The sequence below is a fragment of the Meleagris gallopavo genome, chromosome 9, assembly GCF_905368555.1.
Source record: "Meleagris gallopavo chromosome 9, MGAL_WU_HG_1.1, whole genome shotgun sequence".
Lineage (NCBI taxonomy): Eukaryota > Metazoa > Chordata > Aves > Galliformes > Phasianidae > Meleagris > Meleagris gallopavo.
In genome coordinates, this window is record NC_139412.1 from 15,803,181 (window position 1) to 15,830,638 (window position 27,458).

The 27,458-nt window shown below is 38.8% G+C and overlaps 1 protein-coding gene across 11 annotated transcripts in view; it reads right to left on the minus strand.

Annotated features, from left to right (window-relative positions):
- Positions 1–27,458, minus strand: part of GRIA3 (glutamate ionotropic receptor AMPA type subunit 3) — a 542,807-nt gene that overhangs the window by 227,182 nt on the left and 288,167 nt on the right. For all 11 annotated transcript variants that reach the window (XM_085230480.1, XM_085230478.1, XM_085230479.1 and 8 more), the window contains one exon: positions 11,999–12,083. The gene's annotated coding sequence lies outside the window, so the exon portion shown is untranslated. The remainder of the gene's footprint in view (positions 1–11,998; positions 12,084–27,458) is intronic.

The following is a 27,458-nucleotide window of genomic DNA, read 5'->3' on the forward strand; positions in this document are numbered from 1 at the left end:
GGGTAGAGGAAGGCAATATCATTACCCCCTTTCAAAGCAGGAGCAGAGACACAGGGCATGTGAAGCCAAAGGCTCAAAAATCACGTGCAAAGCTTCCAACAGCACTGGGAATTACGTGAAAATTGCTGTAGTCCAGTTCTGTAATTTACAATTCCATCTTCATCTGAGAGAGAGATGGGTGACTATTCTCCTTCAAGCACACTTATTTTTTTCACTGAGTTTTGTTATTAAAGCTTTTATCATTTAGTCCTGCCTAAAAAAGAATTTTTGTCACCACATGCAAGCATGACCCATGCCTTGGGGCATGAACTGGAGCAGAACAGCAGTAACAGAATACTGAGGCAGCCCTTGTTCACTGGCCATTAAAATGAATAGATTACATCTCCCACGGTGGCAAGAGAGAATGCATGTTTATGTCAGTCTAAGTGACCTTGTGTTGCTTAGATGAAGCTGGAGAATTCCTCCCTGCTCCCATACTTCCAACAGAAAAAAAAAAAAAAAAATCTTTTTTTTTAAAGAAACAAAAAACCTTGAGAACAGCTTGAGCTTGCTTTCATATTCCCTTTATCAATACATTCTGCTTCAAACAAAAAAACCTAAAACATTAAATCATAAAAAATAATGAATCAGAAAATTTAGATTTGAAATTTTACTTCACAGCTTCCAAACAGGACAGATCTCCAGCAGTGAGTTGGGAAATGTGCCCCTCAAATGTGCTTGCTGCCTCTGCAGAAAAACATCTTGGCAACCGTAGATTCATCTTGCCTACAGTTGAGCACTGGAAGCATGTGCCCTGACATTTGGCATTACACTGATTTATTTACTTCTGGGAATCAGCATAGGACGGCGTCCCATGAGAGTGGACAGGAATGGACAAAGAGAGTTAGCTAGGGGAAAGCCCAACAGCTTCATGTTAGTGCCGTGTTCTTCCTGCATATTTATTTATTTTTAAACACACACACAAAAAAAACCTATTTACACCTTTTTTGGTGAGAATTCACTAAAAGAGAACTCAGAGAAGCAGGAATGGCAGAGAGGGAATGGGAAAATTGAAGAGAAGATCATGTTGGAAAGTGCAGAAAGCAGTTTGAGAGCACTGCTGTGTGCAGGACACACCAAACAGTGTCATTTGCAATGACTTCTCAGTAGTTTTTGAGGGGGTTCAGCATCTTGCAGGATCAAATTCAATATTTTCAATAAGCTGCAGCATCTAGATCTGAAAGCCCCCTAGAAAAGGAGTGCTGAATCCAGTTCCATTTCAAATGAGGGATAAGAGCAATTACTGGAAAGGTACATTCTGAGTAGATACTACAACTATTCTGATATAAAATATTACTTGTCTTGTTAAAAGCTTACAAGCTATTTGTCATCTCAATGCTCTGTTCCCTACAATATCAAGATCTGGAAAACCGTGAACTTCCAGGCAATGAAAACACAGTTTGTGTTAAGAAATTATCTCATATACAGAAAAATGGCTTTGCAGCTTCTTCCTGAAGAAAGTGATCACGGTCTCCTGGTCTGCTGCAAAAAATAATCTGTGAATAATCTTAAATTACATGTGATATAAAAAGAGGGATGTTGAGACTTACAAAGAGAAAGCCACCTTTCTCTTTGCAGAGAACTGCCAGCAAAGCACAGAGGAATCGCCCTCCAAGCTGAAGCTCTGAGAAAACAGAACGAGCTCAGAAAATCTCCCTGAGTGTGCAGCACAGAAATTTGCAGTGAATCCGTCTGTATGTCAGATGTATCTTGTTCTGCATCTGTCAGGCTGGAAACTCTCCTGTGTGATCCCATCAATGAAGGGCTGGAACAGCACTGTGTGATTAGCTCTGACACTGCTAAGACTTCTCCAGTGGTTTCCAGCAGGAAGCCTGCTGTGCACCATGGGCTCTGCGCCACAAATAAATTAAAAAATCACAGGTCATTTCTTAGTGTTCTGCTGGTTACCCCTAAGATCTTAACTCACTTGCAAGTTTGTCCTCCAACTCTCTTCCTAGTGGAAAGGGCAATGTTTCCTTTCCTCTACCCCTTGGTTATCTTATATATACGAACTGCGCCATGTGGAAATGCTGCTGAGTCCATGTTTGTACAGCACTGAGCACGAAGGGACTCTTGGATGTCTCAAAGGGTCACTGTAATATAACAGTAATATAATAGTGAGGTGCATCTTCCCAAACACTGTTGAGACGAACAAAATGATTTTTAGGAAATCCCAGCAAGTTCTTAATCAATGATGCCCTCTCGGTGTGAGTCCAGAATCTTATCTGATTCCCTTGATGTTTCAAAATGAAGTTTTAGTACTTCTTCCTCTTCTGAGTATTTCAGAGAGATAATTCAGGGTCTACCAGTGTTTTTTGACCTAGAAACAAGATTGTAGAATAAGAACCTGTTTCTGCATCTGGTGTACACACTAATAATCCTCCACAAAAGAGCAGTTCAGCTCACTGAAATGATCCCCTTAGAATTATTGCAATAGTGGGGCTCTGCAGGTGGTCCTCCAGATCACACTGAACACAGCCTGGCTCTCAGATGCAAGTCTGAGGTTAGATCAAACCAGCAGTTGGAAAACACATCTTGTAAATTCCACCAATTTGATCAGTATTAGATGAAAAATAACCCCAAGATATCATTTTAGAAAGGAAAATGGAAAGAAAACACATTCACCATTCTATTTACTAGAGATTTGAACTTCTAAAAGCATTACTGTAAGAAGAAGAAGGGAGAACACATAATAGACTCAAAATTATCATCTTATCTCCCCAGTCACACCTGTGGCTTTGTTGACACAAGGGTACATTACAAGAGATTATCAGGGTTTGAGCTAACCTTCATATCTTTATAGCATCAAGTGGATGTTAAAATCAGCATCACAGGCACAGAAGATTCTATTTTGCTCGGTTAACTGCAATAGTAACATCTTTTCAACATATGTCTCTGAAATACAGCTTGCAAGAAGGTAGTCTGCTTCTTGGAATAACAAGTGAAAAAAAGCACAGGGACACTTTGCTAAAAAACAAGGAAGGAATTTGAGTTATGTCAGTGAGATCAGTAGAAATCAGCAGTAAGCATGAATAAAAACTCTGGGATTTGACCCGAAATCAGCTTACAGTTTTCAACAAATTGAGCTTTCACAATCTGGTGGAAGCTCTAATTATGTTGTCACAAAAAACTCAGCATTGTTGAAGTCTTATTTCTGACGGCTCCCAAAGAGGCATCTATAAAGGATTTTCTTTTTCTTTGTGTTCTGATAACAGACGATATATGAGGTGTCAGATTAGAGTGAGTAATGCAGGACAAGCTACCTTCATCACCCCTCTGACAAGGAAGCCAAGAAACAATCAGATGGCTTTTATTAAGTCATATTAAGGGCAGAAGTCCCTAGCTGTGACCCCTCATTCTGGCAATGGTTGCACAGAAAAGGATGATTAAAGGATGTATTTCATAGAATGGTATAAAGGCTCTCTGCTCCAAGCATGAAACATGCCTTTAAACGCCTGAGTTCATGCAATGCCAACAATAGCGTGTCTAAAAGCAATTGTCACAAACATTCTTTGGGACATTCTTCCATCTCACACACCAGAAACACATCGAGCTTCAGGGGAGACAGCACCCAAAATTTCAGAAAGACAAGGAAGATTTGTCTCTAAGTTCACAGAGAACAAACGCTTTGAAGAAATACTCAGCTTTAGCGAACTGCCATCCAAAGCCCACCAGTGTTCTGGCAGCTCGCTGATGCCTTTTGGCACAACTGGCCTTTCCAGGAGCACTGCTGGGCCACCCTGTGCACACACTGTGCCTCCATCACAGCCCAGGGACCGGCTCCCACACCAACGGCTGCCCCAGGCCCTGCAGGCCTGGCCCAGATAAAATGGGGACAGCCTGGGCATCAAGGCCACTGGCTACTCTGCTTTAGTTATGAAAAATATGGAAAAACACAGCAGTTACGTTTCCAGTTCGAACATTTCAACGTGTTTGACTTTTCAGTGAATTGCAAATACTGACATGAAGAAATCTGTTCAAAGGCTGCAGGTGTAACAACACAGGCCTGGCGTTCAAACCACTGCACAATCTTTAATAGTGCTATTATCCACTGGCATCAAACATAGCACATTCAGAGTAACTCGGTGCAGAAGTACAAAAACATGCAAGAAAGACATAATAATGCCTGGTATATATAACAATAATAAGATAATAATAATAATTTCTTATCAGTGTTCAAACCCCTTGAAAGTTGCCACTACAGACATTACCTTCAGTATGGAAAGAGTTTATTTCCAAGACTCACTTTGTATTGTGAAAAGCATTAATATTAAATAAAATATTTGCTTTTACAATTTTTGGATGTTGTTGTTTCTTAAGCAGAACATACGTTTCTAGTCTGATCCGCTCAAGAAATTTCTTTAAAAATTAGAATCAAAGAGAGTTTTCTTTCAGAAGTGTTTTAATGAAATGACAGAAGAATTGTCTGCTGTGAGAAGGCCATCAGTATTCACTGCAAGTGGAAAGGTGTCAGCCAGGCTGACATACTGACAAAGCTCCATCTTCCACATGTATAGTTTTAATTCCCAAGCACAGATTGGTGATGTAAAACCATATAGTGCTATGGCTGAATTCTCACTCAAAACTGGTCAGATCTAAGTTGTGTCTTGCCCAACATCTTCAAATGCCAAACAAGAAGCATAGGAACTTATCAAGTTAAGGCTCCTTTGGTTCACTCTTTCACCAGCATTGTTTATTACGGTAGGTCCTGGGTGCAGAGCACATCTGCAGCATGGGCTGACATTGCTGTTGCAAACAAACTACACAGACAGCAGGAGCAGAGCTGCTCTCCTTGAAGGGTAGAGTGCACTGCCAGAATTTAGTGAAGAGTTTATATAAATAAGCACCACAAGTTGTCCATTCACTGTGTTAACATTTCCCATCTCTGTAACAGTACTCACACTCAGTCTCACATACAGAGGATGATGAAAGCATAGCAAAGGCAGGGTGGGGAACACAGAAGGTAAAGATTTAAAGGAAAAGGAAAACCAAATGTTACATTTTGCTGTTGACTAAGATAAGATATATCCCTTTTATCTGTCTGTACCAAAGACAAAATCACTGAGAGAAAGAATACTATGCAGTGTGCCAAGTAGCACACGAAGGATAAGCCTTGCACTGTAATTACATGCAGGAGAGAGCTGGAGGAGGAACAGCTTAACAAGAAGAAAAACAGAAAGAACAAGCAAGGAACACATTTTCAGGCTATGTTATATTATGAGGAAGGCAGTGTTTAATCACAAGGATCACAGAATGCCCCAACTCATTTCTAGCAATTCTCACTGCCTGCTCCCAGGCAAAGGACAAGCCCAGCTGCCCCAGCTGCATCCAGCCGGGATGTGCTTCCTCTAGTGTTGGTACATCCACCATATCACCTACCTTCCTCCCAAGTAACCATGCAGCCATCCATGCCACGTGCATGCACTTATATCTGATGATATGCTCTCGAACAAAAACCCTGCTCATCTTTTAAGCATTGCCATTTCACAGTGTGCCAACATACTTTATTTTGGGGAATAGCCTTTCACCTAACACAATAAGGTCCATGTACTCACTTTGTGCCTAGCTACTGTTTCAACAGCACTCTTAGCAACAAGCATCCTTTGCTGGGGAGGCAGAGAAGCGCTAGCTGCTCACCCTGCTGCTGGGCTCAGCAGGGTGCTGTGCAGCATCCCATCTCAGCACTGGACCCACAGCAGGATAGGGTGCAGCAGGACACCTCCTCTGCCATCCTGCTGAGCACTGAGGATCACCTTTGGCCATCTGGTTGCCAGAGCAGCAGATGCTTCCCCCCTCTGTCCCTCCTCTCCCCACTGCAGAGTCTCCCCTTGCCTTGGTGCCAGCTGACAGGGTTCTGCCCTTCTGTGACAGTTCAGTTTGAAATAGACATGAAACTCTCCATCGTATTTGACTCATCACTGGTCATTTGTTTCATGTGACAAGACTGCTACTCCCAGGCAGTCTCATTATCTACAGCAGAGATCAATGCAATATTCTACTTACCTGTGATAAGCTATTTCTTCAGGCCACAACAAAACCTATTTTATAAGGCATTTCTCTGTGTTGTCTAGCAAGTATAGACCTCTCATAAAATTAAAGTAACCTTTACACTTCAACAATAAGCCTAATATCCAGCTGTATACACATAGTCCCATCATAGAACTTGTATCATTTATGGATTGCTCTTTCAGGGTTTTTTTATATGTCATTATTTTAGTAGTGATAGCATGCTTAGCTATGTCTTGTGTCTGCCCAGCGTATGCAGCTCTAGCTGTACCATCGGATCTAATATGGTCCAATTTTCACATTCTTTATGGATAAAATCTTGTCAACCATACCTCTGCAAAAGTCCTGTCTTTTCCAGGAAACATCCTTAGCTTCAGGTACAAGTCGTGAAGCAAATCTCCACATCTTCAGGAAATTGTATGAGAAATAAAAACACTGCTTATGAAAACCCTGTATAGGAAAACAAATTCTTCTGTTTTGCTGAGTAGTGTCTCATGATCAGATTTCACAGTTTTTAACATGTATCATTCAGCATTCAGTCAGAGGATGTACTCAGAAGAGAAATTACACAAGAAAAAACATGGTACTTTCTCCATTGGAATTTGTAATTTACTTTTTTTTTTTGAATGAAATTAAAAAACAAATTAGAAAACATGAATAAACAGTAAATGCGAGTTTCACAGAAAAATTATTATTTGCTGTTCAGGGAGGTATGTTAAAAATAATGAAAGTGTCACCTCCAATTGTTTATTTCACGGGGGAGTCATCTTCCCTGGATGTGTTCAAGAAACGTGGAGGTTTGCCACTAAGGGATCTGGTTTGGTGATCATGGTAGTGATGGGTTGGACTGGATGATCTTAGAGGTCTTTTCCAACTTTAAGGATTCCATGATTTTGTTAAAAAGCTGCCAACAACTATAGGTGTGTATTGTCCCCAGACTTTTAATTAAAACAGTGCAAAATCACATTTACCATTTTACAACATTCCATTCCTTTTTTTCCTTCCTTCTTCTCTTTCCTTGCTTTCTATAGAAACCTCTCCACTTCAAATTTTAAATCCCTCATCTTTTCAGTGACAATCTCACTGGAAAGCTTTCCATGCACTTGCATAGGTGAGACCCAAGAAGGCAGGGAACAGGGTTGTCCAAGCCTCCAAATGTGCTGCAGTTTTAATCCTGGAGGGACTGGGCTGAGTCCCAGAAACACTGAAGCACAACAGGAAAGCAAGCAGACACCAGAAGGGCTGGGGTCACTGCAGGCTTAGTCCTGGTGTGAGAGATGTCCCACTCAACACAGCCATGCCTACCAGCGCAGCCCAGTAGCCTCAGCATGGGGAACAGCCCCAAACTACACAAAGATGGAAACACACCAGGATTTTGCTACAGCTTCCTTACCCTTACAGCAAAGCAATGTAGAAAAAATGTTGTTTTAGCATGGTAATATCCACCAGATTATCACAGCAGTTGAGGCCAGACCTCCTAAATGTCAGCTTTGTTCTACCACCCCCCTCCGTATTTACAGAGTCACAGTTTAAAAAGAACTAATTAGTATGGTATGAAAAAGCACAAACCCAAAGACCATATTTGGTGCATTTCTGCAGTGGAACTTGCGATTAATTACATTGTGTTGAAGTTCAGAGAGGTGTATTGCAAAAAGACCTGATTAACTCACTCGCTTGGGATTCTTTAGGGGTCACCACTAATATTGCTGTTGTTATTTTGATGGACGTTTTGCTTTCTTTTAAGTGCATTGTAATTTTGCTCCAAGTGAAAAGGAACCACACAGAATGTTTTATTTAAAATGTTCAAAGAATTTTCTAATTCTTTCCCCTTCACAGCACATCTCTTGTTCTGCAAACCTTTTTATAACATGGAAATTAAAAACAGTAAAGATATAGGAGCATTCATAATGCATCATTTAGGTGATATGTTTAATTAATGTGAACAAATTCATTATTTTATTCTGGTTATCAAGATGGCCTAAGCGATGCAAGATTTCCATAAAGCATGAAATTGGTGCCATGGCCTACCAAAGCTCTCTTTCAAACTTACTTCAGATGCTTTATTGCACTGAAAATTACACTATATGCTTATTTTCATGTATGTGTGCTGGCCTACACATATGCTTATTAGGAAGACGAAGTAATAGCTTATCAAAATAGTATAAACAAACTTCTCAAACAAATTATTTGGGCCAAAATGGCAGATTTTACTTTAAAAAGGAAAACAGCATTTCCAGGGTTCCTAATGTGAAGCAGGTACAGTTAAATCGAGCAATTTTCTATCTCATCCCATCCCAATAACCTGCCCTGGTCTTCTGAAATATTCATGAAAGAATAATTATTGCCTTTTATGGTCAAAATAAAATGCTGTTAATGGCATGCTATATTACAGCAGTTCCCAATATTTTCCCCCAGCAATCACCCATTTATTTGACTTGCACTTGGCTCCAGCTTATTATTGCCCTCAGTGTAATCAGAAGGGCACATTGAAAGAGGAAAAAACGCTATTAGGATCAGTATTTATCATAGGGACACTGATTTTTAGAATGAACGGAGGAACGCATTTTTGGCAGAAAATGTGTTATCTAACGTTAAGTCTGAACAGCCTGACATCTTGTTTATCCAAATCACCCTTGGGTATAAACCCACATTTATTAAACAGAGTTCCCAGGGAGCCGATGCTAATCCCGCACTGCCTCTCTCCACAGCTGGATTCCAAGCAGTGGCCAGCAGGGAGGTATCCTTTGCAGAGATTATCTACCAGCAGCAAAGCGATGTTTAACTCACAGCAAGACATTCAGATGTTTCAGTGCACTGACTGCAGCAGACACCAAGGAATGACAACTTCCCTCATCGCTTTGCCTCTCAACTGAGTCCTTTTAACTTCTAACACTTCAGCAGAAACCTGGTCCTGACCTTGCTGGAAAATGTCACCCACCAATGCTTTCATCAGGTGCCTGGGGCCATTTGCTCAATTGTAGCAACAGGACCAAGACAAAAAAGAAAGCAAGGTAAAGACAAGGTGATACTCTCTTTGCTTTAATTTTTTTTTGGTTTGAATTAAACCAAAACACTCCTCCTCCTCCCAAGAGAAAGTCCTAAAACCCTTGAGAGTTGCTGGGCTTATCCGTACTGCAGTCCACGAGTCTGGAAGCCTTTTGAAGATTCCCTTGCTTTGCGGATGAGAAAAATACTACGTGAAGATCAACTCTATCTAGCTAAATTTTTAAAATTAATCAGTCTAAATATAGTCTTAGTGAAAATGGGTCTTTCACTAATAAATGAACAGGGAAATATAAACTTCATTTCCTTCCTGACAATAGTAGCATTTGTGGATTAGTTCCCCCCCAAAATAGTTTGCAGTTATACATGACTGTCAAAAAATCTTGTATTAGGCAATTTATTATAATACAAAGGATTAAAATTTTCCTTTTGCCATTATTATTTTCAGTGTTTTCCTTCATTTGAAAAGGACACAATTTAGGGGGATCGTGAGCTTCTATGTTAAAACCAGAGACCATCCTCAGACCCCTCACCCATGTAAGGTGTAACCTAGAGCCAACACGGACTCATTAAGGTTGCATGGACTGTCATGACTTCTTACACCCTCTCATACAATATCTGGCTACAGTTGGGTCCCCCTCAAAACATGCAGATGATTCCTTCTGCACAGGATAATTTTAAAGGAGAAAATGTGACCTGCTTAAGCAAGTGAGCTGTGTAGTAATATCACCATTCTTTCTTTTACTTCTCTTACAGAATGAACAAACAAAAGCCTGTTTTCTTCAGAGTAGTCTCTGCAGCATGACTTTGCATATATATAAGTCTAAGAGTAATATATGGTCCTCACTCACAGGTGATTTCAGCAGGAGTTACTTCATCGTCATTGCCTGACAACTCAGTAAGACACAGCATGCAACAAAACCTATCAATTCTCAGTATTGTGCAGGTTCACTTCAGCATCCCTTCTTAATTTTTAACGCATGCAACCCTTGAACACAGCTATTTGCTATTACAGGTGAGGCAGCACAAGCATATGGTAAGAGGAGGCCCAGTGAGCTGGAACGTCCTGTTTCAGCTGATATTCTGCAGAATTGTTTGGCTGTGAGAGCTCAGCAATATATTTTGATAGGCTTGACTATGCAGCTATAGATCTAGTTTGCTTCCCACTCGGATATTGTTCATGCTTCAGTTATCATGCACAAAATTAGAGATAAGCAATATTAAGCACAGCACTCTGTACTGCAGTTCTGCCCAAGAGGGCTGATAACGGATCCCAGTCTCCTTATGGTTTTACAGGAAGCTGAGTGACTGCATGTCTGGGAAGCAGAAGCAGATAAATATTCTGGGCTTTATGTTAATGCAGTGTCTGTCACATCCTTCTTCACTGGGAGCTTTCAAAGTCTTGGTGGAAATGCTAAAATGGAAGACCTTTCTACTAGTGCTATTTCAGTGAAGAAGCCACCATGCTGAAATAACTAGTAAGGATATTTTAGCAGTTTGCCATGCAAAAAAAATGCACAATTTTCAGAACATGACCACTGATAGCAATTAACGTGTCTGTGACTAACTGCATTCTTACCTGACTCTTGCAGGATACATAAATAACATTTATGTATGGGCTTTGAAGCCCACAGGTCTCTTAATTTTATGGAGGTTTGGTTCATTAAGAACAGTAAGAATCACATACAGTTATCCCACCTTTTATTGCCAACTCTTTAGAATACAGTTCAAGATCCTACACCCTGGTGTTTCTGCCTTTTTCCCTTTCTCTTGGAAAGGGATTTTCCTAGAAAACTCTTAATAAGCTATCACCCATACTGTTAGAGAACATTTCTTGTAGGCTAGGTATTCTCTCCACATTTAATCCATGGGGTCTGACACTTTCTTTAAATGTCTGCAGGTTTTAGTTGTACCCAAACCATCCAATGTGTGTTGGTGCACCCTACGACCATTGCTGAACAAGCCCTTTGCCCATCAACAAGCTGCCCTTTTGCTCTTTCCATACAATGTAAAAGCACATTATTAAAACATGGAATCAAAGCAGTATATCCAAAGAAGAATTGCAACAAAACATGGATCCCACTGTACTTTAGGCAATAAAAGTGTATCAAGATCCACAACAGGAGTCAGTTGTTTTCTTGAGCACTGTCTTTCAATTGTGCATCTCTGACTCATACTTTCAGGGCAAGTATTCCAAAGCTTCAAGTATTTTTATTGTCACTGCTCAGTATATTACTCTCTAGTTCCAGACATACTGAAACCAAAACTATTTTATTGGAAGGGTTTGCTTTCAGCTCTAAAATTGTCAGGCTTTCTAAAGGAAAAGGGGGGGAAAATTCAAACATACTTTCAGATAAGAAACTAAAATGAAGGAACCACAGAACCACCACACTATTTATATCACTATGGCATAGACATATATACATATTTCTTTAAATAAGGAGGGTATCTGATTAAGATTGCTAAACTGAAAGAATCTTTATGTTACTTACAGCTCAGACTACAGCATGATCTGAAAAATCATTTCTCACAATAACAAAGAAGCTCATTTTCCAAACCTCTTCTAAATGATAGCTTCAGATGGAGACGTTTCCAATGGTTGTTTTATTTTAGAGCGCTTCAGCCCAGTTGTAAATGAACACAGAACACCAATTACTTCTCTGTGCACTTCTATCCGTCCAGCAAATTACAAACTTGATTTCACTTGGGATATAGAAAAAGAGCCTCAGCAGATGCAAGTATGCTGACTTACCATAAATGAAGATCCAGTTCCTGCTAGGAAATGAAAACCATCTATATAACTCAAGTGTACTCTAAGTCTCATGAAAAGATTCTGATTCATCTGACTGATAAACTACATTAATTTAGCCTGATTGTTCTATTTAATCTAACGATTGCCTGGAAATCTCAGGGGATATTTTGTTTGGCGCCAAGAGAACAGTGTACTCACAGGAATGTCAGTTGCCTTCATGGTTGGTTGTCCTGTTTCAGAGCCTCAGAATCCCCCATCAGCTGCCCCACACAATCCTGAATTCCTGTAGAAGAAAAATCAGACACAAAAATCACACATTAAGTTACCTAGTTCGACTTTCTCATTCCTTATAGTCATCCTGTTTAAGATAAGACAGTGTTCTAGGGAGTCTGTTCATACAAAATGTAAGTAAAAAGCCAGTAGCCTATGCAAACATTGTTGAAAGGGGCGGTATTACTTGCACAATGTTTTCTTTATTCTGTGGTCACTTGATAAGCAAGCATCCTCTGGATTTTCATCTGGATTGACACTGGTACCCCAGTGAGAGAACTGCGTAGTCCTTTATCTGAAACCAATGCTAGAACTGTGAGAAATTCAGCAGCATTGGGGATATGCAGTCTATCGCCTTTTAAAGGCCTCTGGGGTTTCTCAAAACGATTTTAATGGAATCCAATGAGAACAACTTTGATTATCCCATGCTGTTTCAAAGATGCCGCAGCCAAACCACAGAGACCATGAATTTGAAAAGTAGCAGACAAATCTAGGGGAGAATTGGCATTTGCTAAGATTCGTAAGAAAGATTTGTATTTCATATGACTGGCTGTATTTCAGAAGCTGTCATTTCCAGGAACGTCAGTTGGAGGTATTATTACTACTTATACAAAGCTCCAGATGCATTACAATGTTTGCACAGATATTAAAGCCAGCAGTGAAAACAAATGGAAAGAAAGGAAGTAGGAGGCAAAGGACAGTATCTTCATGTATATAGTCAGGGTCTTGCTTAGACTTAATTTGAAGGTTTGGATTTACTTTTCCACATCAGCTCACAAGTTAATTAGTTTTGCTCATCAATTTCCATTCCTGAGAACAATATATTTATGCATGTTTTGGATGAGAGTCATGTTATCTTGAAGCAATTACTAACATATAGCAAACTTGTTACAAATAAATTCTGGTGCCCCGTTATCCCAAATTCCCTTCTGCTGGTACTGCCTGTTGCCCAGAGCCTCTCAAGACACCCCAAGGTTTCCTTCTTCCTCAGAGAAACCATAATATCCATTATTGAAAATGTCATAGCAGAAATATTATGTTGTTTTGTTACTACACTGCTTAATGGCTTTCAAATATAACATTACAAACACATTATAAATATCAATCTTGAAGAAGCATTACAAATTCAAAGAATACTAAATTACCACGATTGAGAGTGATCATAAATTAATAACCACGAAGAAAGTTGAAATTCAAAAGTTCTCAAAAGGTAGCTGAAGAGTTTTGTGCAAAACACCTCAATAATAGACACATCTCTCGTGGCACCATCTTATCTCATTTTTGCCAAGTACTGGTACACGGTTTTATTCAAATAAAATATCCAGAAAATTTCAGAGATAATTACTCCGCAGCAATCCTTGTCTTGTTTCTTTAATCATTCAACTATTTTGTAAGCTGTTACAACTCTAAAAAACACTCATTCCTCACTTTATACTGGACTTCTAAAAATGAGAAATCTGTTTCCTGAGCTGGAAGTCTTTGGCACAGCCTCTCTTGAAATATTCAACTTCTGCTTCTCTCAGCAGTTCCGTGTGCTGGGCTCTGCTGCAGTTTGCTCTTAGTCTTGAATGTGCCAGCTCCTTGTGAGGCAGTAATCCAGCAATCCCAAAAAGGGACTTTCCTGATGATGAGTATTAAGAAAGTTGCAACTGGAGTTTGTGTTTGATGACTATTTTTTGGCAGGGGCATCGGCTCCCACTGCATCCTCATCGCACCTCACCATGGACAAATCTGGTTTCTACTCGCTCCTCCTTTTGTAATTGAGGTAAAGAAGAAACAAAGCTTAAAGCAAGGGGGAAAAAAAGATAATCTTTTAGATACTCTCTTCTTAACAGACTGATGCCAGAACATAAAAGCAGCCTTGTGCAAATCTTATTTCTAACCACAGTATTTTTGTTAAGTAAAGTTATCTCAGAAAACCCTGCTTCAGCTTTAAAAACATAATCTCTTTTTTCTACACTGTTAAATACTTAATGCAGGGACAGATAATAGGTTTGCATGCTGACTAGTGAATTATGCTAAACTAACCAGATTAATCTTTTCTGGTACATTCATTGGCCATCATGCCTTGTCATCCTGAAGCCTGTGTGCTGAAAACAGCAACCAAAGCATTACAGATCTCTACATCTATGACTCATTTGCTGTAAATACCTCTCCTGTGCACAGGGCACAAACCAACTGGGAGGAAGACAAGTAAAGGCAATCCAATCTGTCCTTTTTTTGACTCTGCAGTAGTGGTTATGATCAATGGTGATTAGGAAGTAATAAATGGGAAGCAATGTAGGTTGCTCTGCTCTGAAAGTAATGCCTGCTCTTTATTTCTGTAGAAACAACTACAGCTACAAAGAACATAACGACACTGTTTGATAGACCAAATTTTCAGCTACAAAACATTGCTTTTCTTCATAGTCACCACCGTGAGCTATGCATTTTTGACAGAGATGAACAAGCTACTCTACCAGCGGAGTCTACCACTGTTGCTTGTTGTCACCACTGCTGGAACGCACCAGCCAACCCTCCCTGTGCTCACATCCACTGGTTGGTCTCCATCAACTTTCAGCAAACATTAATGAATGTCAGTGGGGTGCTGTTTTTTGTTTTTGTTTGGTATGAAGGAATTCAGTCCCACCCCTTTGCTCCATACGCACTCCCCTCTGCTGCCATACCCTGCTGCATACCACCAACATCCAGCTCTGACATCATGAGCCAACAGAATAAAATAGGAAGCATTGCTTTCGGAGCAGCCCTTGTATATTTTTTATGAATGAATAAAAATCTTTTGTCATTAAATTAACACACCCATTTCATTAGCCTTTGCTAATCATTACACCAAATGAAATTTCATAGTTCCAAAAACCTAAAATGTGCTCTTCCAATTATATCAACATTCTTTGAAATATCTTTAATTGAAAGTAACTGGTGGAATATAATGCAGCATTTATCCTGGTGCCAGTGACACAAGGTGCATAGCATAAAATGTTTTAACAAATGTTTTATTTAAAGACAGACTTGAAGAGTCTGTGGGAGTAATTGCCAGTTTGTCAGCTGAATCGCTTTGTCTTTTGGAAGAGCTTTTTGTCATTATATTAGATGATTTTCAGTGTCAGTGCACGCCAATTTATGGGAAAAATGCACCTCAGTGTCACTGCATTCTATTAATGAATATTAAAACATTATTTTGGAGCTTGTTTTAAAAAAGCTGCCATTATTCATATACCGGTGGTCATGTCATTAAATGGCATACACATTGCAAACCTTCATTTCAATGATAAAAAGAACCATGATCTCTTTTTCCAAATTCTCCCTTCTTTCTCATATATAACAAAATGCAGTCTATTCAAATTAACTTCTTCGTACGATAAAATATTTTCCTACGTAGTGTAGCAAAGTCTTAATCCTGCATGAGAATTTCTATTTAACTTAATGGGATTGCCCGATTGGGGCAGCAGGCGGAACTGGACTCTTTGTGCTCAGCATGCTGTATTTGCACAACAGATACTGCACCAGTACATTGTCAAAAAGCAAGTGATGTGAACAAAATTTCGAGTTATTGTATGTCAGTCCAGCTCCCTGGTATTTTTAAAATGCTTACATACCATTGAAAGAGAAAGATATTCTGCTTACACTTAAGAAACTTACATGTACTAACCTTCAAAAAGAGACATAACACCATCCGTTTTTGAACACAAGAATAAAATAATCTTAAGGATATTGTTAAAATTCTTTGCTCTAGATGAGGAAGAATGTATAAGATTTACTGGATCAAATAATATACTATGACTTTATTCCTTATCAAAATATTTTAATCTGTATACATCTGGATTATTCATGTATTTGTCTGCAAGAAAAAAAACGCGTGAGACTAACTTGCACAGATTTCTGTAGGAGATACTGTGTCTTGTATCTTCTGTAGGAGGAAAGCAGTTGGGAGATGAGCAAGAAATACATGAATCATCTTACAAATACTATCTATATATGACTTCCTCCTCATAGGAAATAAAAGTTACCTGACAATTTAACCAGTAGCGTGGGTTTCTGACAACTTTGCATAAAGTTTGTTTGAAGAACACTCATTTTTAAAACTGTGGAACACTTTTCTAAATATATTCTAAGTATTGATCTTGGGACTGGAACTCTTTGACATCTTTATCAGTGACATAGATGATGGAATTGAATGCACCCTCAGCATGTTTGCAGATGACATCAAACTGAGTTGTGCAGTTGAAACGACAGAAGAAAGGAATGACATCCAAAGGGACCCTGACAAACTCAAAAGGTGGGCCCATGTAAACCTAATGAGGTTCAACAAGGCCAAGTGCAAGCTGTTGCACTTGGGTTGGGGCAATCCGAGCTGTGTGTACAGACTGGGAGAAGACTGCATGGAGAACAGTCCTGCAGAGAAAGATGAAAACATGAGCCATCAGTGTGCACTCATAGCCTGGAAGGCCAACAATCTGGGGCCCCCAACTCAGAAAAGATGTGGAGCTTTTAGAGAGGGTCCAGAGGAGGGCTACAAGGATGCTCATGAGTCTGAAGCACCTCTCCTATGAAGACAAGCTGATGGAGGTGAGCTTGTTCAGCCTGGAAAAGAGCTGACTGCAACCTTCCAATATTTAAAGGGAGATTGTAAACAGGAGGGAAATCAACATTTACACAGATAGCGATAGAACAAAGTGAAATGGTTTTAAACTAAAGGAAGGTAGATTTTGATTAGACATCAGAGGAAAGCTTTTCACAAAGAGGGTGCTGAGGTTCTGGAATGGGCTGCCCAGAGAGGTTATGGATGCCTCATCTCTGGAAGTGTTCAAGAACGGGTTGGATGGGGCTCTGGGCAGCCTGATTAAGCACTTTATAACCCTGCCCAGGGCAGAGAGTTGGAACTAGATGATCTTCAAGGTCCCTTCCAATCCTAGTCTTACTATGATTCTATGATCTGAACAGAATTCAAACTGGATAATTAAAAATGACAAAAAAAGCATTTAAAAAGTCTTTGAGGAGAGTAAAATCAGAACTATAGATAGAAACAATTGAATCTTCAGAAAAGTTTCCAACCATGTCTGACTTACAATTTGATAAGTCAGCAGGAACAGCCTGGGTTCTACAAAGAGCACAGGTGATTTGATACCCCTCTTTCCCCCCACCTTCCTGTTTTTAAGTCCCCATTGATCTAATTTCAAGAAGTCCCTAAATTAATCCTTCTTTTCTCATACTCTTTGAGTGGTGTCCAGTGAAGTGATGGATTAAATGCTTTTTTTCTCTCTTATTTTCAAATGAGTAGGGAAATACAATGGCAGTTTTGGCAGAAACTTTGCTGAGACCCATAGGACTGTCCTCCATCTCAGCGCCAGAGGTGCTGCCTTCCTCCAACCTTCTTGCAAGTCTTAGTGATGCCCGCAGGAGAAGGCAGTCAATGTCAACAAGAACCACAGTGAAGCTCTTCCCCTTGGGCTCTCAGCTCTGCAGACGTACCTCTTCCCATTTCATACATCATTACTCTTTCTGCTAGCTCTCCATCTTTAAAGGATCAGATGCAAAGCTTTTCTAGAATGGATTTCAGTTCTCATAAGTCACAATTATTTTCAATATTACATATTTTCTTAGCTGTATTTTTTATCTTTGTTGCTTCAGGTTTATGCAGTCAAGATATAAAGAACAGATAAACATTACAGAAAGAGTAAGAGAACAAGCAATCTGATTTTAGTAGCTAAATGAACCTCTAATGAACCTCTCGATGCTAACTCTGAGGCAATCTCTCCCATGCAGTTTATAATGGCTTCTGTGCAATGATTTTTAGATGTTTCCTATCAATGAATTACTTTCTCATGACTCAGCGCTGTACACATAAATACTGTTTCTTTTTTATTTTACAGGGAAGTTGAATTTTCAAAAAGAAAAGAGACTCAACCTTGTTTACAAACATGCTAAGACCTTTTTCTAAAGCTTTTTTTTTGAAAACAGGACTCCCAGTTCAAAATATCTATTTAAAGCAAAAGAAAGCCTGGCATGTTTTTCCTTCAGAACCCAGAATCTTCGTACCTGCAGAAGAAGAGAAAGTCTTGATCAAATACAGCAGCTAATGGGGTGCTCAGTTCTCTATTTTTCAGGAAACAAGAAGAGAAAAGTGAAAAAACTAAAGCAGCACAGACCTTGTTTTCACTCACTTGGAATAGTTTAATGATGAAGTCGTGGGGAAAAAAAGTTCAAAAGCATTACTCAACATATTTAAGATCCTCCTTATAACTATAAATTCAATAAATACTTTTTAAAAATCCTCTTGAATCAGGTGCTATATAGCCAAAGTTTCTGATCAGAAAATGTTTTTATCCCGTTCAAATCTTCACTTCTTCCTTGGGTTAGCAGAAGGAATACTAACAAGCTTTTTTAGCCATTCTTCTAAATTTCTGTTCATCAGCTCAGCTCTGGACTGGTGCTGACAACAGCAAAATCATTATATTTCTACCTAGTGTGGGATCCTGTTGCAAACATCAAATGAATATTGATTTTCTTTTTACAGCTGGGAAAGATTTAACAGACACAGGAATAGTAATTCACAGTAAAGAGCAGATAAACTTGGTGTTGGGAAACAAAGAGTGAAGATGTCATCACTGTTAGTGCAGCTGTAAATGAAAACTGAAAAAAAGCTGAACAGGTGAGTGATTCAGAGAACTCTTACTTGGGTTAAAATCACCTGGCTGGCAAAATAAAGTAGTTCCCTAAAATCTTTTTGGAGAGTTCTCAAATCTCCAAAATACTCTGAAATGATTCATGACAGGAGGAAGAGCGAATGAGAACTGGAAGTAGGTGGCAGACCAGACGAATGCATTCGCTTTGACTGATTATCTCCATCCTAAAACAAACGAAATCACTAAAATAGACATTTAATTGAGGTTCTGAGTAATCTTTTCTGTACATCTTTTTTTTGCCTCGTTCCTGTGTCAGACTGAAAATAAGGTAAAATATACATAGGACAGTTTTAAAGTCCCAGAAACGCCCATTATACATGTATGATTATATCAGTATTTCAACTTTCATTAAAAAGAAAAATTTTATTTCCATTTGATTGTTTAAAACTGCTTGAATCCTGGCACAATCTTATCTTAGTTTTGTACCTAAGTAAAGTCCCAAGTAGTTTGATCATTTTTCAAGAGAAATTAAAAAACTCCTTCAAGAAATTCCATTTACAAGTCAACACTACTTTCGTGTTTTCCAATTAGTAGAGAGAGCCAGTGAAATTAAAGACAACGCATTTACAAGGGACTTTTTAAAACACAAGTCTGCAATTAACCTTCCCATCACACAATACTGAGAGAAGAGCATTTCATGAAAGAATAATCATGTGGAATAAGAGGACAGCTGTCTGCAGTCTTGCTAACTAAGAGGAAAGGTAAGAGTTTTCTCCAAAGGCCCATCCATACGACTTTATATTCCAAAATGTCCCTTCTTCAGGCTGTTCTCTAGCATTTTTTTCACATTCTTTTAAACACATACAATATTACTTGACAAGAAACCTTACAATTGAAGCCATTATTATCGGATCACAGGAGAACCCATTCCTTCTCTAAGGAAGATTTCAAGTTAATCAAACAAGCCATAGGTAAGCAGGAAGGTGTTCAGGTGACTCATTTATCTTAAGTGTTGTCTAGCTAATCAAGACTCTTGAGGTAAATTTCTAACTCAACTGTTTACTTTGCAGATCATTTTGAACAAGTGTAAAATTAGTAATGTCTGGGTCTCTTAGCAGGTTTGCAAGGCTTTGTTAATTTAAGCACATAAAACATGTGCTGCAATTCAACAGAAATCTACTCCACGCTTCAAAAAGTACTGTAATTCTAAAAAACTTAAAATACTAGATTCAACAAAAATTGACACTCTATTGAAATTTCCAATATGTAGCAAGTCAACTGTGTCTGAAATTAAATGATCTTAAAATAAATTGTTTGAATTGAACAATATTATACCCAGAAATGAAAGAGGCAGAACAGATCAGATGAAAGAGACCTACAAAAATAATCTAATCCAACTACCTGAGCACTCCAGGGCTAATCAAAAGTTAAAGAACATTAATGAAGGCATAATCCAAATGCCTATTGAACACTGAGAGGCGTGGGCATCAACAAGCCTAGGAAGTCTGTGCAGATTTTTCCTGATGCCCAGTCTGAACCTTCCCTGATGAAATTTTGTGCCGTTTCCACACATCCTGTCACCAGTTCCCAAGAAAGAAAGCCTGGCCCCCCTTCTTCTTCCCCTCATTCCTTCATTCCTCTTCATTGTAGAAAGAAATGAGTTCACCTCCGAGCCTCCTTTTCTCCAGACCAGACAACCCCAACCCCCAATCTTTTTCCTCACAGGATGTGCCTTCTAGCCCATGTACCAGCTTTGTTGCCCTCCTCTGGATGCTTTCAACACCCTAACATTCCTTTTAATACTGAGAAGTCAAAACTGCACACAGTTTTCAAAGTGAGGCCACACTTCTTTTGACTGGCTGACTGTGCTTATTCAGTGCTCCCCCCATCTCCCAGTTGTTGAACTTCATGCTGTTGATTATTGTCCAACATTCTAACATATCCAGATCCCTCTGCAGGGCCTCTCTCCCTCCAGAGAGTCAACAGCACATCTCAGTTAAGTATCATCAACGAATTTGCTAAGGATGTATTCAACTCCTACATCCAAATCACTGAAAAGCCAACTCTAGAACAGGAATATCAGGTTTAATTTCTTGAGTGGCTATGGGTGACAACGCTGCTGAGTCTCTAAGATGTTGCACTGAAAAATCTAAAAATCAAATTTCAGGAAGCAGTAACTAGAAGCATCACAAAATGTGTACGTTCTCTCAGTGAAAGACAACAATCAAACTGCAGGAAGATATATGAAAACACTACAGGCAATAGAGCTATTCCGTGTATCGGTCTCAACAGACTTCTTCATGCAGCTTCTTGGGGATGTATGTTCTCTGTACCATCTGGTCTGGGCTCCAGTGAGGATATAAACAAGAACTGCTTGGTCCTGAGACTTATCTAGCTCCTTCAGGGAGCACATAAGAAAAATTTTGAAATTACAGGGAAAAAAATGAAACAGAGGTGGGTGGCAGAATAAAGATAAATAGGCTTGAAAATATTGTAGTTTTACTGATTTAAATTGTTAATTATGTGACATCAACAGCCTAGAACAAAATATGTGAAATGTCCCCTGATGTCATAAAGCAGAACTGACATTTAGTCACCTAAGCAGCCCTATTTCCAGTTACTGTGCAAGATCACTTCATATTCATATCAGTTGGATTTATAGGTATGGAGTCATCTAAATAAGGAAATTACACAATAAATTTTTATCACTTGTTATAAAGCCCTAGGCTGATGACTGAGCTGAACGAATAAAATATAAGAAGTATCTAGGCAAAATTTCACTTAGAAAGTCTCTATCTTCTGCAAATCAGTCTCCCAGTACTTGTCTACAGCATTTCACAAATACTTTAAGGTTCTATAATAAAAGACATGTTGCTATTATGAAAACTAATAGTGAAAACTTACTGGGACCTCATATAAAGCACACGAATGAAGTCTTGTCCAGCACTGGAACTGGCACGTGGGCTTGCACTGTACCACTGCACCACACAGCCATGAACTACATGATCAGCCCTTCTGTACTGACAGATTTCACATTTAAATACTGTTATCTTCTGTCTCTATGGCACAAGACCCACGTCAGCATAATCTACTGTTGCTTTTTACAGACCAGCAGATCTCAACCTTTATATTAGTTTATTACTCTTAAGCACAGCTTGAGGATGTACCAGAGCTAATACAGGTTCTTTTAAAATGGAGTGAACCCAGCTAAGCAAACAGCGTTTGAGGTTTACAGTTTGTTTCGCTTTGCTCAGAGTATGGGAAATGCAAGGGAGCAGGAAAAAGAAATGAAGCTCCCTCTTTATTCATCTCATTGATTTGTATAATACAAGAAAATCAGTGCACAAAATGCTAAATTCAGCTTTTATATCACTGCTTGTATTGCATTCTGTTTTACTGCCTACTCAAATACAGAACAGTACTATGATTTGAATATCTGTAACCAAAGTATTCTGAAGATTTCAAGGGCCACAAAGGACTGCCCCATTACTGACTTCGGTAACTTTGAAGCCAAAGACGATCAACAACGCCAACAGGGCCAGGGTGAGTTATACTAGATGATAATACCTGACATAACATCAACACTTTCCTAAGCAAAGATATCAACCTATAAACATACTCTCCTTCCTACTTATGGGAATGAGTTTCACTGAATCTAGTTTTCTAAGGATGTGATGGTAGGACCCAGTCCCAGTACTTTATCAGGCCACAGCTGTTCCCCAACAGCAGCAATCTGAGAGCAACCTGCACTGCCAGGTGTGGAGCCAGCAAGTGGCTGGAAGGGAAAGAGAGATCTTTGTCTGCTCAGTATTCCCTAAAGACTGGTAAATAATTCCAACCCAGATGCTCCTAACACAAATCTGTGATTTGGGTATTAGCTTTTGCAGTCCCATGAAACTGAAAAGTGTTCAATGCTCTCTGATAGTGGCAGTACCTGAACACACAGACATTAATTGCAATCTACTTGGAAAAAAATAATAATTACATTTCTAGTAAAAAAAGAAAAAAGAAAATATAATTAATAATCATTTTAATTTAAGGAATCAACTTTGTCTACTTTCAGAAAGACTGTATTACTGGAATTTCTGTATTACTGTGGGTTATATTGGAAAGTCAAACGTGGGAATTTGAAGTGTAATCGTACAGATGCTATTGCAGATGTCAAGACAACTTTTCATTGCCACATTTTCTAGAAATCTATAAACACCATCAGCTTCAGATCCTATCCAGAATCCCAGGAACAACTACATATTTTCTGCTGCCACCACACAGAAAGCATCTCTTATTAAAATCAACAAAGTCTGGTTAAGGGAAAATGAAGCAAAATATATGAATGAAACAGATCCTTCTTTCCAAAGTGTCAGCTCAGTAGCTGATGTTCACAGAGCATTACTTTCCACTGGAGCTTCAAGCAATGAATATCCAAAGCATTGGGAATAAAAAGAAAAGAAAAATAACAAACCAGCTATTATACAGGATGGCCTCCAAAATTCTACCAAAAACTGACCAACAGTCACTCAGGAATTGAGTATGAAAATCCCAGATTATGTGATGCTATAGACTACAACTAACTCCATATGTTCACACAGATCTTTAGTATCACAAGAGAAAAAAGAATTCTGCCAATGTAATATCCAGTAGCAGAATTTTAGTAAATTAAATTTTTGTAGTCCTTGAGAAGTTTCAAGATCTAACCTTTGTATGGTATAAGACGGATGGAACATGAGGAATGAAAAAAGCTCAGAAGTACAAATCAGTAATGCTGCACCAAGACACAGACATTTTGGTGGCAGTGCTTAATTTTAAGCTGTTGATAAATCTAGTTTCAAAATACCAGGTTTGAAAATGAACTGTTCACTTGGTACTCATGCACTGAAGAAATTAAGAGGAAATAATCAACATTTGTTTGCTATTTTAACAATTTAGCTTTTGACAGAATGACAAATCTTCTCCAGGAATTTTCTCTGACACTGTTCACAGACTTCAAATTTCTTCAGCATATTACTACGTCTCCAGAATTTATCTTTGCACACATCATTTTATGCACAACTCTACATGTCAGTTGTTTATTTATTCCTTAGGATCAGAAACAAAAAAAGCCCACAGTATGGCATCATAGTTCTGCAAAGAACTATTTTGATGGGAAATTATTCCCAGTCATTAATGCTATCCCTTCACCAAGACTTGATCTGAAACCAGAGCTTCCTGCCCTTAGAGCAAGATACCCAAACAAAGTACATTCCCTTCCAAGTGCACATACAAGTCAGTATGCTCATTTAACCCACCTATCTACCTATCATTTCACTAAATTTCTACCCAGACTACAATGTCCTTTGGCAGTGCCATTGCCTAGCCACGTGCAAATCCAGCTGGTAAAATTGAGAGCATACAATCAGCATACACTGCAGATATAGTTTAACTAAAATATTTGGAGTAGTATTGAAATGTTATTTCCACTTGATGGTTTTTTCTTATCTGGCCATAAAAGTCCCAGGACCTTAGCTTCCCATCACTTAGAAGGAACATGATTTGTGTGCCCTGCATTCTTACATGCAGATCGTCTGTAAATCACATTACCATCAGCAATATTTTATAAAAATCACATTAAAAACATGGAAAATCGGCCATTGAAAAAACACATTTAAGAATCCAAAGGCTAACCTAATGAACAGTATTCAAGTTCAGGCAGCAGAGCCCAAAGCCAAGGCCAAGAGGATAGAACAAAAGTAAGAATACACATGACCTTAGAGGATATTTATTCCTCACCAAATTTCTTATGATACCATCAATCCATATGTTGTTGGTCAAACTCCAGACCAAGCTTGTCACTATCCCTTTGTTTAATGAATTCTTTAATTTAGGTCTATGCTAAGTGTTGCTGCCAGCACAGAGGATATTAATGACGTAGTTCATGAGTGTGGAAAACAGAACTTAGGGAAAGAAGGAAGTTTTACTGGTCTGTCTGTTTCTGGTTTATCACATTATCAAGCTGTTAAAGGTTGCCCTAAGCTGTGGATACTCCAATTCTAATTTAATTGGTAGAAGCACTATTGCTTCATTTCTTCAGCTCCTATTACTAATATGAGAAAATAGGAGAAAACAAGCAGGAAGGGAAAAAAAAAAAAAACAGCTTTGTAGGGTCCAACGAGAGGCTGAGAAGAGAATGAAAAAGAAGACACGGTGTTGGAAGAATATAAATGAATTTAGTAAAGGACAACATTTTTTTTTTTCAGCAAAGGACAAAGGCAGCAACAACAAATGCTTGTTGCATGCCCTGGGGAGAAAGAAGCAACATGTTTTCTTTGAGGCAAGGTGAGTGCCAGAATGTCACCAGGCACAGTATTTCTAGTCACAGGTAAACAGCATCTCTAGTGAGGCACCTAGCCTCAATGGTCAGGTCTGACCTGGAGACAGCACATGCTGTGAAAATTGTATTTCTAGATAAATGCTCAAATTTTTGAAGAAGGAATTCTAAACGCTTTGTGTGAAGAAAGCAATAAATTGATGCCACAGTCACTCGAATTCTATGAAAATCACTAAGCTAAGGGGACTGCAATCACTATAATTAAGTGAACGTTTAATTAACACATTTGGTGAATAGCAAGGCATGTTTGCAATTACAGCCTAAGGCGTAAGAGAGCTCCACGATGGTGGCCATTGCTCATTGCTGCACAGATGGCCAAAGGGTAGACAGCTAAAAGTCCACAGGCAGGGCTTAGGTGAGCAACATCATTATTCACAGGTCAGCAGCACCTCAGCAAGAAGACCACGTGGCAACATGTCTTACACAAAAATTAAACCAGAATGTTGGTAACCTTCCACAAGAGCTGAGCACTGTCCCTACTATAGCCATATAGACTGCCAATGTGGAGCAATGGGTTGTGACCAGGTGTAAACTGGGGCCAAAAAATGGCCTCCAAAATGGGATATATGCATAACAGCTCAAACGTTGCCGACACAGCTCTCTATGTAACCTTTATTACACTGATGAGGCACAGTGTGCTACACTCATCTCTGCAGGAGTTAAAAGACTAATTACATCAATATGCTACATTAATATGGCTTATGATGGAAGGAGACTAATAGATGAGAAGTAGCAATGCGCACTTCAAGGAATTAATTACTGGGAATTAGAGTCTTATTTTCAGTGTTGCAGCAATTTTTTTGTTATTGTTGTTTTGAGATTTAGGTATTAATGATAGAAAGGCAAAGGCCTTTCTGTTTTTTGGTAAAAGGTAAAGCAAGCATATTCATTCCCAGTCAGCTTGTAAATGTCATGACAAGGATGAAACAAGCTGAAACAGACAGAAAAAAAACTAATTCTGGAATTCTGGTTGCAGAATTTTGGCCCAAAAATCATATTATATATGAGTGAATGATTACAACATAACCCACCATTTTATTTCTCACAAATTGGCCGTTCATGGAAGAGGTTATTATAAAGCTAAAAATGCTTCAGTAACTGGCAAAATTATGATGAGGATAATTTTGGGAGTTCCTGAAAAAAACACTTGAAAGACAACATAGTCATTGGCTACAGCCAACACAGATTCATGAGTGGAAAGTCCTGTTTAACCCACTTAATCTTCTTTCATGACAAAGTTATTCACTTAGTTGACCAGTGGAAGCCAGCTGGTGTAATATTTTTGGATTTCAGTAAGTCTTTCAATGTTCTTTCTCAGAACACTACTAAACAAAAACATAATGTGGTGGGTGAATGGAAGTGGAAATCTCCTGAACTTAATTCTTTCACTTGGCCTTCCTCAGCCCTAGGATCTGATGTAATAAAAGAAAGGGAACTTCTGTAATATAGACTAAGAGAAGCAAGAAATTCAGAAGTCTCTGGAAAATCAAATTCAGACTTAGATTTCACCTGATTGGAGTTTCTGTTTTTTACACTTTATGCTACTGGAAAAACTCCTATGACTACCTTAAAGAAACCAACTGTGCATCATACATGTAAGTAGAAATAAAGGAAAAACGAATGAAGGGACGTATTCCCAAAGTTCACCCGCGTGCTACTGAAGTCTTGTCTTACATGGATTCAATCTCATCCAGTGAGAGATTTCGTAATTCTTACCACTCAGTACTACTTATTGCCTAGCAATGGGATAAAACCAAACACATTTGGAAAGGTTACATTTAGTATTTTGGTATATGCCCAACTAGTCAGAAATCATTAACTCATTTCTCATGAATACTTGTCTGCTCTGAGCTCTATTTTAAACTTGTCTGCATTAAGATATATTTTTAGTTCTGTTTTATTTCTGTGGAGAATAAGAAGCAGAACATTTTATCTCCTGTTCATAAAGGAGATATAAATCATCTTATTCTAAAAAGGTGGAGCAATTTTTGCTCTAGTTCTTTTGCAATCAATTTGATCTACCCTAAAAAAGAAGCCTCATCCTGCTCCTAAGCATTCCGTAATTTACCTGCAGTAAGAGAAATAAGTTTTTTTGCTCAAATTATTACTAAGCTGTAGAGAGTAGGAGCATTAATAAAAAGAAGCAGGAGCTGCATTATGCTGAATAACCCAGAGCACAGCTATACTCATTCATGGCCAGCCTGCTACGCCAGCCCACACAGGGTCTGCTTCTGTTCAAGAGCTTTTGAGCTATTGCAAGCAACTAAACTGCACCAGGAAATAACTCAGGGGCTCCAAGATCTAACTCTCTGCTGAACTGGAAGCACAGTACTTTCCAAACTGAGTTAGTCAATGCTCAAACTTACTGCCATCACAAGAAAAAGCCCTCTCGTGGCATCTT